Genomic DNA, 12,442 nt, shown 5'->3' on the forward strand with positions numbered 1-12,442 from the left:
CCCTCCATCTTTCCTTCCTTCCTTCCTCCTTCCCTCCCTCTTTCCTTCCTTCCTTCCTTCCTCCTTCCCTCCATCTTTCCTTCCTTCCTTCCTCCTTCCCTCCATCTTTCCTTCCTTCCTTCCTCCTTCCCTCCCTCTTTCCTTCCTTCCTTCCTTCCTCCTTCCCTCCATCTTTCCTTCCTTCCTTCCTCCTTCCCTCCCTCTTTCCTTCCTTCCTTCCTTTCTCCTTCCCTCCCTCTTTCCTTCCTTCCTTCCTTTTTCCTTTCCTCCCTCTTTCCTTCCTTCCTTCCTTTCTCCTTCCCTCCCTCTTTCCTTCCTTCCTTCCTTCCTCCTTCCCTCCCTCTTTCCTTCCTTCCTTCCTTCCTCCTTCCCTCTGTCTTTCCTTCTTTCCTTCCTTCCTCCTTCCCTCCCTCTTTCCTTCCTTCCTTCCTCCCTTCCTCCCTCCCTCTTTCCTTCCTTGCTTCCTTTCTTTTTTCCTTCCTTCCTTTTTTTCTCCCTCCTGCCTCTCCTCCTTTCCTCCCTCTTGCCTACCGTCCTTCTTTCTGTCTTGAAGGGAGATACTGGAACAGGCTTGTGTGCAAATGAGAATAAGAGGAAGACAATGATTCAGAGGAAAGCAGGATACTCGCTGAAATGGAGGCCTCGAGCCTGCTGGAGGCCTCCAGAGTCCCACCAGGAGATCCTCAATCACAAACCAATTGACTTTCAAATTGCCCTTTGCCCAGAGACCATCCGCTCCCTTTTTACTCTTACAATTCGATGCACCACTCAGGACTCAGAAGTCACCTCTTCCTGGAAGCCCTCCCTCACCTCCAGGCTGGCCCAGCTCACTTCTTCCAAGCCACCAAAGTCCTCAGTGCCTGTCCTCAGTGTCATGGGCCACTCCTGCCTCAAAACGCTCCACTGTCTGCCTCTGGAACTGGCTTCTGAGCTCTCTGCAGGAAGGGCCCTGCACACATAGCACAGTGCTCCAAAAGTCTTGTTGTTTCATTGTTGAATTCAGTGGGCCAGTGTAACACAGAGATCTTTCACAAGCTGGATTTATCATCCTGGGATGACCCATTTTATGGTAAGGAGAGGCAATACTAATCTCATCCCAGGTAGGAGAAAAAGACTTGAAAAAGTTCCCCTCTGCCACCATCACCCACCCATGAACACAACACCCGTGGTGATAATCATGGTGCCTGAAATTCCAGCATTCAAGAATATTTTCTCATCTTCTGACATTCTCGTTCCCCTGGACAGGTGGGACTGGAGTGGTATGGGTGGGTAGTTAAATGCCCAGGAGAGGAGGGGTCACTAACGACACTAGGTTTATGATAATTGCCCTTTCTGCATCTATGCTCCCCACTTTATGGACACTGAAATGCAGCAAACCTGCATCCGCTCCCTGCGCCCTCGGCATCTGAAAGGAATGCTCAGTTGCCCAGTACCCAGGTTCCTTGTGCCAAAATTTTGGTGACACTTTTCTTATTCTCTTTTTCTTTAAATTTGTTGCCTGGGCAAGGTGATTCATGTCCATAATCCCAGCACTGCAGGAGGCCAAGGCAAGTGGATCACTTGAGCTCAGGAGTTTGAGACCAGCCTGGGCGACATGGTGAAACCCCATCGCTACTAAAATACAAAAAATTAGCCGGGTGTGGTGATGTGTGCCTATGGTCCCTGCAACTCAGGAGGCTGAGGTGGGAGGAGGAGGTTACAGTGGGCCAAGACCATGTCACTACATGCCAGCCTGGGTGATAGAGATCCTGTCTCAAAAAAATAAAAAAATTGTATTGGCCAGATGTGGTGGCTAAAACTGCCAGCATGTTGGAGGCCAAGATGGAGAATAGCTTGAGGAGTTTGAGACCAGCCTGAGAACCGTAGTGAAACCACGTCTCTACCAAAAATATAAAAAATTAGCTGGGCGTGGTTTTGCATGCCTGTGGTACCAGCTATGCAGGAAGCAGAGGGTGCAGTGAGCAGAGACTTTACCACTGCACTTCTGCCTGGGTGACACACTAAGACTGCGTCTCAAAAACAAATAAATACATAAAAAATATAAATAAATAAATAAAAGGGAGTTCTCTAAACATTTTTTTAAACTTGCAGTGTTCAATCCTTGTCTTCATGAGAATTAAATTACATTAGAAAATAAAGCCATATTATTCTTTTTCTTTCTTTGAATGATGTTCAGAGGTTGCCAGGGAGAGTCTGGGTGTGAAGTGACTCAACAGGACATCCCAAGCTGCAGTTCCCGAAGGGATAGAAATGGTGCCATGAGGGAGGGGTTGCACTGCAACATTTATGTTGCTGTCAAGGGGGAGAGTCTGCTCTCAGCCCCCACACCAGCGGGGAAGCTTCCCTCCCTACCAAAGGGAGTGGAATAAGAGAACATCCACATCCCAGAATGGCAATCCCAGGAGAATTCTTGAGGAGCAGACAGAAAGGGCCTGCTGAGCAGGAAACAGGGCAGGACAGGAAGCTGCAGGGCAGCCTCCTCAGAGAGAGGGTCCCGCTCCTCTCCCATCCCCTCCCCACCCATCTGGGGCAGGTCTCATCCCATCTCAGCATGAAGCTCCAAAAGCCTTAACCATCCCTGCTCACCACGACCCACTCTCCACACTGCACACAACCCATGAGTGTCTTCATCAAGCCTTCCAGATTCTTTCCTCCCCATCCTCGTGGATAGAAACGAGGCAGGGCCTGACAGGGCCAGCTGCATGGGTCTATGACCTGTGCAGTCACAGAAAGCCCTGGCTCTAAAGGCCCTACACTTAGTTTATTGTTCTGCTATAACTGCCTTGACATTCCTCATGATGCTGGACCAAGAGATCCACATTTTTATTTTGCAGTGGGCTCTGCAAATTACGTAGCCAGTCCTGGTACCCAGCCTCACCCACTGGTGATTAATCTGTAAGTCCAGGCTTCAAGGCTCAAGAGTGTGAAAGAGGTCACATTTCTGTTTAATAGTAAAATTACCAGACTTGAAACCCTCACCTCCTTAACCACAGTCTTCAGCCAGGCCCTATTTCTGAGGGCGTCTGGGTCTTCTGGGCCTCCTTTTTGGGGGCCAAGTCTATTGCACTCACCTGCTGGCTTGGTAACATGTCTCGGCCAGCCCGATGGTGCCAGGCTCTGGGCAGCAGGTTCAGTGTGGTGCCCAGCCCTCCTGCCCAGGTCACCTGGCTGAGGAGGGCTCCAGGTCCCTCTACAGATGCTCTCATCAGATAGCTAAGGCCAGCAGGTAAGGTTTGACAATTCTTTAGGAGGTTTAGAGAGAAGATTCTCATATTTAGCTAACATGCACTGAGCAGATCCTATGTGCAAGGCACTGCTCTAAGCGCTTTTAGCGCACATTCCAGGAACTTCACCATCACACTATGAGGGAAGTGCTGCTGTCTACTAATGCCTCATTATTACAAGGAAACTGATGTTCAGGAAAATTAACTGCACCTCACTGGCCACTCCCTCTCATCTTCCTGCTGGATCTACCTCACTGTCCACCCTCTAAGTGTGGAGGCCCTGGGCAGGTCTCGATCCCCTCCTTCCAGTCCATCCTCTCACACTTGGTGGTCTACTACAACCTCACTCAGCCACCTCATCTATCAAACAACCTCTGAACTCCAGATTCCACCTGCCTCTCAGCATCTCCGCATGGATTTCTAACAGACAAGCTGACCAAAACCATTTGGAGTCATTCTTAATTCTTCTCTCTCCCCGACATCTAATTCATGTGCAAATCCTGTCAACTAGACTTTAAAAATATATTCACACCCACAAAATCATATGCAGATGCTTCTCAACTTATGATGGAGGTACATCCCAATAAACCCATCACAGATTGAAAATATCAAGTTAGAAATGCGTTTAATACACAACCTACCAAACATCATAGCTTAGCCTGGCCTACCTTAAACATGCTCAGAACACTTACATCAGCCTACACTTGGGCAACATCTTCTAACACAAAGCCTATTTTATAATAAAGTGGTGAATATCTCACCTAATTTATAGAATGTTATACGGAAAGTGAAAAACAGAGTGGTTTTATGGGTATTTGAAGTATCATTCTACTGTCCATATACGGCTTTCACACCATGGTAAAGTCAGAAAATTGTTAGGTTGAACCATTGCAAATCAGTAACTGTCTGTATGTATAGATATCTAGATAGATAGAATATAATACAATTGATAAATTAGACTTCTTCAAAATTCAAAACTTTTGCGCTTCCAAAGACACCATTAAGAAAGTGAAAAGAGGCTGGGTGCAGTGGCTCATGCCTGTAGTCTCAGCACTTTGGGAGGCTGAGGCAGTCAGATCGCTTGAACCCAGGTGTTTGAGACCAGTCTGGGCAACATGGTGAAACCTCATCTCTACAAAAATAAATAAAATTAGTTGGGCATGGGGGCGCATGCCTGCAGTCTGAGGTGGGAGGATGGCTTGGAGCTTGAGAAACAGGCAGAGGTTGCAGTGAGCCATGTTTGCACCACTGCACTTCAGCCTGAGCAACAGAGCCAGACTCCATCTAAACAAAAGAAAGGAAGAAAGAAAGAAAGAAAGAAAGAAAGAAAGAAAGAAAGAAAGAAAGAAAGAAAGAAAGAAAGAAGAAAGAAAGAAAGAAGAAGGAAAGGAAGGAAGGAAGGAAGGAAGGAATAAAGAAAGAAAGAAAGAAAGAAAAAGAAGGAAAAAAGGAAAGAAGGAAAGAAAGAAAGAGAAGGAAAGAAAGAAAGAGAGAAAGAAAGAAAGAAAAAGAAAAGAAAAGCATTCCCACCCCTTGCCCTGCCTTTGAGGCTCTGCCAAATGTTGGTGATGGTGGGCAATCGCCTTCTATAGCAAACTGAGTAACTAACTTTTCTTGTCACTTGAGTGCTTTTTGTTTATTTCTGTACTTTAGACTAAGGGTAGCAAGAGTGATGGGGACAAGAGGACAAGTTGAGGTCTATTTTTGAGATAAAACAGCCCAACCTTGATAATGGATTGGAAGGAGGAGGGGGCTGCAGGGAAATAAAAGAGAGGTATCAAGAAGACTCCTAAAGACTGGACATGGTGGCTCATGCCTGTAATCCTAGCACTTTGGGAGGCTAAGCACTCTCGAGGCTGGGAGTTCGAGACCAGCCTGGCCAATATGGTAAAACCCTGTCTCTACTAAAAATATAAAGATTGCCTGGGTATGGTGGCACACTCCTGTAATCCCAGCTACAAGGGAGGCTGAGCATGAGACTCACTTGAACTTAGGAGGCAGAGGTTGCACTCCAGCCTGGGTGACAGAGTGAGACCTTGTCACAGAGATGAAAATAAAGATAAAGAAGACTTCTTGGGTATCCGTCCGTGACAACTCGGTGGATGGTGGCATTGTTTACTGAGATGAAGATCAGAAGAGGAGGAAGTTAGTGGGGTGGCTAAAAGCCAGAGTTGAGTTTTTGGTGTGAGATGACCATCAGATGAAGGTGCCAAGGAGGCAATTACATCCCTGAGTCTGTGATGAGGGAAACCAAGCAGGAGGTTGTAAATATTTATCAAGCGAATAAGACATTCTGAAGCCCTAAGTAAAGTCGATGGCCTTCAAGGGATTAGATTAGAAACTCCCATGGTCTGATGTGGGCAGGAAACAAGGAGGCAGCCTCAGAGAATGAGAGGAGCTGCCAGTGAGGACAAAGAAATCCTGCTGTGCTGGAGTGAAGCCCACATTCCTCAGCACAGTCTGGGTTACCCTGGGCCACCTGCCAGCCGCCTCCCTCTTCAGTCTCATCTCTTCCTGCCATTCTTTTTGGGCCAATTTTAGTATTTTCCCAAATGTATCCTGTTGCTTCAGACCTTCATATGTGCTGTCCTCTCTCAAAGATTACAAAAATCATGTGAACTCACTATCAGAAAGTCAAACACAATGGATGCACAGGACAGAGAGCATAGGAGCTGCCCATCACCCCCAACTCTCCATTAGGAAGGAAGCACTTGCACTGTGCGTCCGCAGGTGTGTCTTCTGTGTGAATTCTAATGCACGCTCTCTCACACACATGCAATGCCATATCTTCCTCCCTGCCTCCAAAATGGGAAATACCTCAATGCTTTTTCCTCTTAATACATTGCAGACTCTTTCCACATACATAGATAGTACATCCTTACTTACACTTCAGTACAAATATACACAAAGTACATTTCAGTACACAGAAAGGTGCTTCATTCTTTATTATAGATATTTATTAGAGTTTGATTGTATGAATTAATCACAATGTATTTAAACAATCTGAATTAATGAAGGATTCCCCCATCCCTCCCCTCCCTCCCTTCTTCCTCCTTCCCTTCTTTCTTCCTTCCTTCCTTTTTTCCTTCCTTCCTTTGTTCCTCCCTCCCTTATCTCTTTTTCCTTTCTTTCTTTCTTTCTTTTCTTCTTTCTTCTTTCTTTCTCTCTCTTTCTTTCTTCTTTCTTTCCTTCTTTCAACAGGGTCTCCCTCTGTTGCCAGCCTGTAGTGCAATGGCTTGATTATAGTTGATTGCAGCCTTCACCTCTGTGGCCCAAGTGATCCTCCCTCCTCAACCTCCCAAGTAGAGGGATTACAGGTGAGAACCACCATGCCTGGCTAAATTTTTTGTAAAGACAAGATCTCACCATGTTGCCCAGGCTTCTTTTTTTGTAATTATAAACATGGCAATGCTCTGCTTTGTACAGTCTTTGCAAATGCAAGCCCTTAGACAAACAAATTCTTAGAAGTGGAGCTGTGAGGTTAAAAAATGGTGAATGCTTTTAATTTAGTACATATTGCCAAACTGCACTCCAAAGAGTTCAGGACAACTTTTGCCAACAAGTGTGAATTAAATTTCTTGTTTATCTACACTCTTGCCAAGACTGGATATTGTCAATCATTCAACTCAGTCAATTTTATAGGAAAAATGATACTGTATTATTGTTCAAATTTGCATTTCATAGAACATAAATAAGGTTTCTAATATTTTTTCACATTCCTTTGCCCATTTTTCTGTAGGCTTGTGAAACTTTTGATTTGTAAGTGTTCTTGGTATATTAGCTGTCTTATGTAAGTATTGCAAATACTCTTTTTTATTTAATTTTTTGTATTTTACTTACTTTCTTTTTCTTTTTTAGAAACAGGGTCTTCCTAGACTGGAGTGCAGTCGTATGATCACAGCTCACTGTAGCCCAGACCTCCAGTCTCAAGCGATTCTTCCTCTTCAACCTCCTGAGTGGCTGGTACTACAAGTACACACCACTACACCCAGTTAAATCTTGTATTTTTTTTGTAGATATGGGGTCTCACTATGTTGCCAGGCTGTTCTCAAACTTCTAGGCTCAAGCGATCCTCCCACCTTGGCCTCCTAAAGTACTCAGATTACAAACATGAGCCACCACACTCAGACACAAATACTTTTCCTTTACTTGTCTTAATTAATTTTTCAAATATAAATATAGACGGGCTTTATGCTGCCCAGGCTGAAATCCAGTGACTACAGTTATAATCATGGTTCACTGCAGCCTTGAACTCCTGGCCTCAAGCTATCCTCTTGCTTCAGTATCCTGAATAGCTAGGACTATAGGTATGCACTACCATGCCCAGCTAATTTTTGATCATTGTTTGTTTTGTAGAGACAGGGCCTCACTATGTTTCCCAGGCTGGTCCTTGGCCTCAAGCAATCCTCCCGCCTCAGTCTCCCAAAGTTCTGGCATTACAGACATGAGCCATCATGCCTTGCCCGCTTATTAACATTTAGTTTTACTTTATAAAGGTTTAGAGTTTTCTGTGGTCATGCTTATTATTCTGAAATTTATTCTAAAACTTACTCATCTTTTTTCTAGGAAGTTATTCATTTTATTTTCTTACATGTAAACATATTTGAACCATCTGAAATTATTTTGGTGTTGAGAGGTAGGAATCCAGTTTCTCTTTGTAAGTATTTATTGAATGAATGAATGAGACATTCTGCTGCCCTAAGGAAAGTTGATGGCCTCCTAAGGGATTCGATTAGATGGTTTTACAACAAGTAAAACAATGTTCATAGCAGCGCTATTTGTAATAACATCAAACTAGAAACTTCCCAAATATCCATTAAAGAAGAATGGATTAAAAAACCATGGTACATTCAAGACTAGAAGACTACACATCAAAGAAAATGAATACATTATGGCTACACACAACCTGAATGAATCTCACAAACCTCATGTTGAGCTACACCTATAAGAATAATGTGTGATTTCATTTATATGAAGTTATGACCAGGCAAACTAATCTCCAGTGATAGGGTTTACCTGGGGGTAGAGTTGCAGGGAATTGAGCCTTCTGTGAGGACTGAAATGTTTATAGTTGTGGGGAATCAGTTTCACTACCTTCCATGGATATCAAAATCTGCAGATGCTCAAGTCCTGGTATAAAATGGTGCAGTGTTTGCATATAACATAAGTATACCTTCTAGTATACTTTGAATCAGCTCTAGATTGCGTATACAATCATGTGTCAGATAATGACATTTCAGTCCATGCCAGAATGTATATAGGATGGTGGTCCCATAAGGCTATAACGGAGCCACCCTATACAGGTGTACCATAGCTAAAAGTTGATATTTTAAAAGAGAAGGGGGTCGGGTGCGGTGGCTAACGCCTGTAATCCCAGCACTTTGGGGGGCTGAGGTGGACGAACCACTTGAGGTCAGGAGTTTGAGACCAGCCTGGCCAACATGGTGAAACCTCATCTCCACTAAAAATACAAAAATTAGAGAGGCATGGTGTCCGCTGCCTATAATCCCAGCTACTTGGGAGGCTGAGGTGGGAGAATCACTTGAACCCAGGAGGCAGAGGTTGCAGTGAGCTGATACTGTGCCACTGCACTCCAGCCTGGGTGACACAGCAGGACTCCATCTCAAAAAATTAAAAAAAAAAAAAGAGATATAGGGTCCTTTTATGTTGTCCAGACTAGTATAGAACTCCTGGGATTAAGTGATCCTCTCTACTTGGCCTTTCAAAGTGCTGGGATTATAGACATGAACCACCACAACAGGCCAGGTGTACCTTTTTTTTTTTTTATTGTTTATACTGTATTTTTGTGATCCTTTTCTGTGTTTAGATACACAAACAATGGCCATTGTGTTACAATGGCCTACAGTACTCAGTATGGTAACATGCTGAGAGGTTTGCAGCCTGGGAGCAAACAGCTCTACAATTCAGCCCCGGTGTGTGTCTGGCTCGCCATCTGGAGGAAGCTAAGGCAGAGGGTGAGTTCGAGGTGGGATCCTGGGACAGGTATGAGACGGTAGGCAAAAATGGGTAAAATATGAATAAATTTCACCATAGTAATTTACTGCATTAAAAACCTTAGATAATAGGTCACATTATCATTTAGTACTATGATTGCACCCATGTCAAGTTTCTTAATTTTTTTTAAGAGACAAAATCTCACTCTGTCACCCAGGCTGGAGTGCAGTGGTGGGATCATAGCTCACTGCTTCCTGGAACTCTTGGGCTCAAGCAACCCTCCCACTCAGCCTCCTGATTAGGTGGAACTATAGGAACATGACACCATGCCTAACTAATTTCTTCTAATTTTCTCTAGAGACAGGATCTACCCATGTTGCCCAGGCTAGTCTCAAACTCCTGGGCTTAGCTGAACCTGAACCTCCCAACTTCACCTCTCAAATTGCTGGGATTATAGGTGAAGCTACCACAATCGGCCTAAATTTCTTAGTGTTGACAAATGTGCCATGGTAATGCAAAATGTCATTATCAGGAGCAGCTGGATGGAAGGTGTGTATCTAAAATCATTTCAAAAGTAAAGATTTATTTTAAAACAGGAAGGTGGATATCCTTCCATAAGTGTAAAGTACAAAAGGCAGGCTCACAGTGTTGTCAGAATTCAGAATACCAGTTGTGGGGCTGGAGGCACTGGGAGGGGCTGGGCATGGTTGACTTTGTGATCTGGTGGCTGATGTGTTCCATTTGTGAAAGTCTTTTGAGCTGCGCACTTACCAGGGATGTAAGTCGAATAATAAGTTTTATAATAAGGAAAACAAGGATGGGACGCTTGTTTGGGTTGTGGGGCCAGAGGTGCTCATCCAGCCATGAGCCCTGGCCCAGATGCTTCTAGAAGCCTAGAAAGAACTGAGGATATATTCCAAGTAGAGGTGGCGGAACCAAGGCCCCGAGGTGCGAGCACACTCCTGCAGGTACCTAGCTGTGAATGGGGTGCCCTGGTCGGAAGCAGTGCTGTGTGGACTGCAGGGCGGGCCAGTCCATGTTCACCTTGTGGCTCAGTGCAGTGAAAGCCAATCTCAGCCCCTGCTGTGGTGCAGCAGCGTCTACAAGGCTTTGGGATCTCCCCCAGCTTCTGTGAGGTGAACTGTGACAGAGGCAGAACTCTGCAGTGTCTGCAGAACCCCTGCATCGTCATGCTGACTGTACCTGGGAGCCCACCACACCTCCGGTGGCCCTCTCTTCCCAGATCTGGGGTCTAAGCCAGGCCCCTCTTGGTCTGAAAATTGTGCCCTGGGAGGGGGACACTGTCTCACAGGCTGGGGCAGAGACACCAGGGCAGGCTGCTGGCTGGTCGGAGCTGCGGGGACACTGTGCTCACCTTTCTCTCTAGTAGCCTTGATGGGGCCAGCTTCCCCACTGAATAGGATTTTCCAAGGTGTCTGGGCTGGGGGTAGCTAGCAGGGTGCCATCCTGACGTTTTCCAGGCATACCAGTCCCTGGCCACCAATGGGGGCAGATGCAGGTCCCATGTTCAGTGGGTGTGTCTCCCAGCCTCCCTCTTAGTCCTGATGGGTTTGCACAGGGCTTGGTTTCAGGGTCCCCATGGGCTTCCTGGGCTAGGCCTATACCAATGATACCCCTAGCAAGTGAGGACAACAAAAAAAGACCAGTTCATGTTGTCCAACTTTGAGGTCTTGGAAGAAGTGGCTACCAGTATGAGGGTAGGAAGTCAGTTTCCTCCAGAATCCAGAGAGCATATCAGCCAGCCTCGGGGTCAGGAAAGGAGCCCAGCCTTTCCACCAGCCACACAGGCTTGCAGTAGGATGGGGCTGGACTGGCCATGTGGGTCACTTGGGCCTAATGAGGGGAAAAGCAAGACCAGGGGGCAGTGGAGGGAGCATGGGAAAGCTGGTGGCCTAAGGAGAAAGCACTTCAGAGAAGGAATCTGTATTAGTTCTTTTTCACACTGCTATAAAGAAATACCTGTGACCGGGTAATAAAGAAAAGAGGTTTAATTGACTCATAAGTCACGAAACTTACAGTCATCGCAGAAGGAGAAGGGGAAGCAGGCACCTCCTTCACAAGGCGGCAGGAGGGAGTGAGTGGAGAATGAGGAATTGGCACACTTTAAAACCATCAGCTCTCCTGAGAACTCACCCACTATCAGGGGGACAGCATGGGAGAAGCTGCCCCCAGATCCAGTCACCTCCCACCAGGTTCTTCCCATGACACATGAAGATTACAATTCAAAATGAGATTGGAGTGGGGACACAGAGCCAAACCTCTCAGGGTTTCAGTCTGTCTTGCAGCTCCCCCGGGCTGAGCTGAGTGCAGACTGCTGGCGCTGTTTCACAGCACCTGGGGGCTCTGCCTCGTATGCCACCATCTGTTGCTTCCTGTGCTGGTGGCCTGCTTCCTCAAGAGGAGGGTGGATCTGCCTCTGCCAGCCCCCCGCAGGACCTTGTGGAGCCCTGGCCATCCCTCCACGGTGAGGGCATGAAACCGGGCTCCTGGCCCTTCTTGCTGCTTGAGTGACAAGACTCCAGTCATCCCTAGGCCTTGTCACTGCCCCTGCTTCTAAATGGAGAGCATTTTGCGAAACCTTCCTGGGAGAGGCCCTGTTATTTGTTTTATCTTGGTAAAGCCAGGTTAAGGCATCTTGGCAAGCAGACAAGAGGGGCGCCCAGGAAGGGTGGGAGTAGGGTGCGGGCCTTTGGGCTTACCTGGACCTGGGAGTTACCAGAAAGCAGGGCTGTCAGGGCTAAAGTCAGGAGACGGTGGTTATGCCGGGGGTGGGGGGTGGCACTAGGGGTGTGTGGCTGGCTTTGGTGGGAACATAAGTGAGAGCCAAGGTTTGTCAGCATGCAGCAGGGGCAGCTGGCAGCTGGCACCTGGCCTAAGGGCTGTGGCGCCCAGCGGTTGCCCTTAGTTCCTGAATCCAGGGGAACTTCCAGAGACTGGGTGCGGGGCTGCCTAGGTGTGGAGGTGGAGGGAGGCAGGGGGAGGGGCGGGAGAGGAGGCTTTGCATGGCAGGGTGAAGGCCAGGAAGTGGTCAGGGACCAATTTGCAGTGGCTGCTCCCATCCCAACCTCTACCCCCAAACCCACCTCTGCCCCCATCCTGGCGCAGGGTCAGGCCTGGGCATGTGTCTTCTGCTTTGGCCTCAGCAGATCACAAGATGGAAGCTGGCAGTCCCGTGGGGGCACCACTTGAGCCAGCAGTGACCTGCAGCTTCTGCTTCCTGGAACGTGGGATGCCCACCTGGG

Source organism: Saimiri boliviensis, chromosome 3 (assembly GCF_048565385.1).
Source record: "Saimiri boliviensis isolate mSaiBol1 chromosome 3, mSaiBol1.pri, whole genome shotgun sequence".
NCBI classification, from domain to species: Eukaryota; Metazoa; Chordata; class Mammalia; order Primates; family Cebidae; genus Saimiri; species Saimiri boliviensis.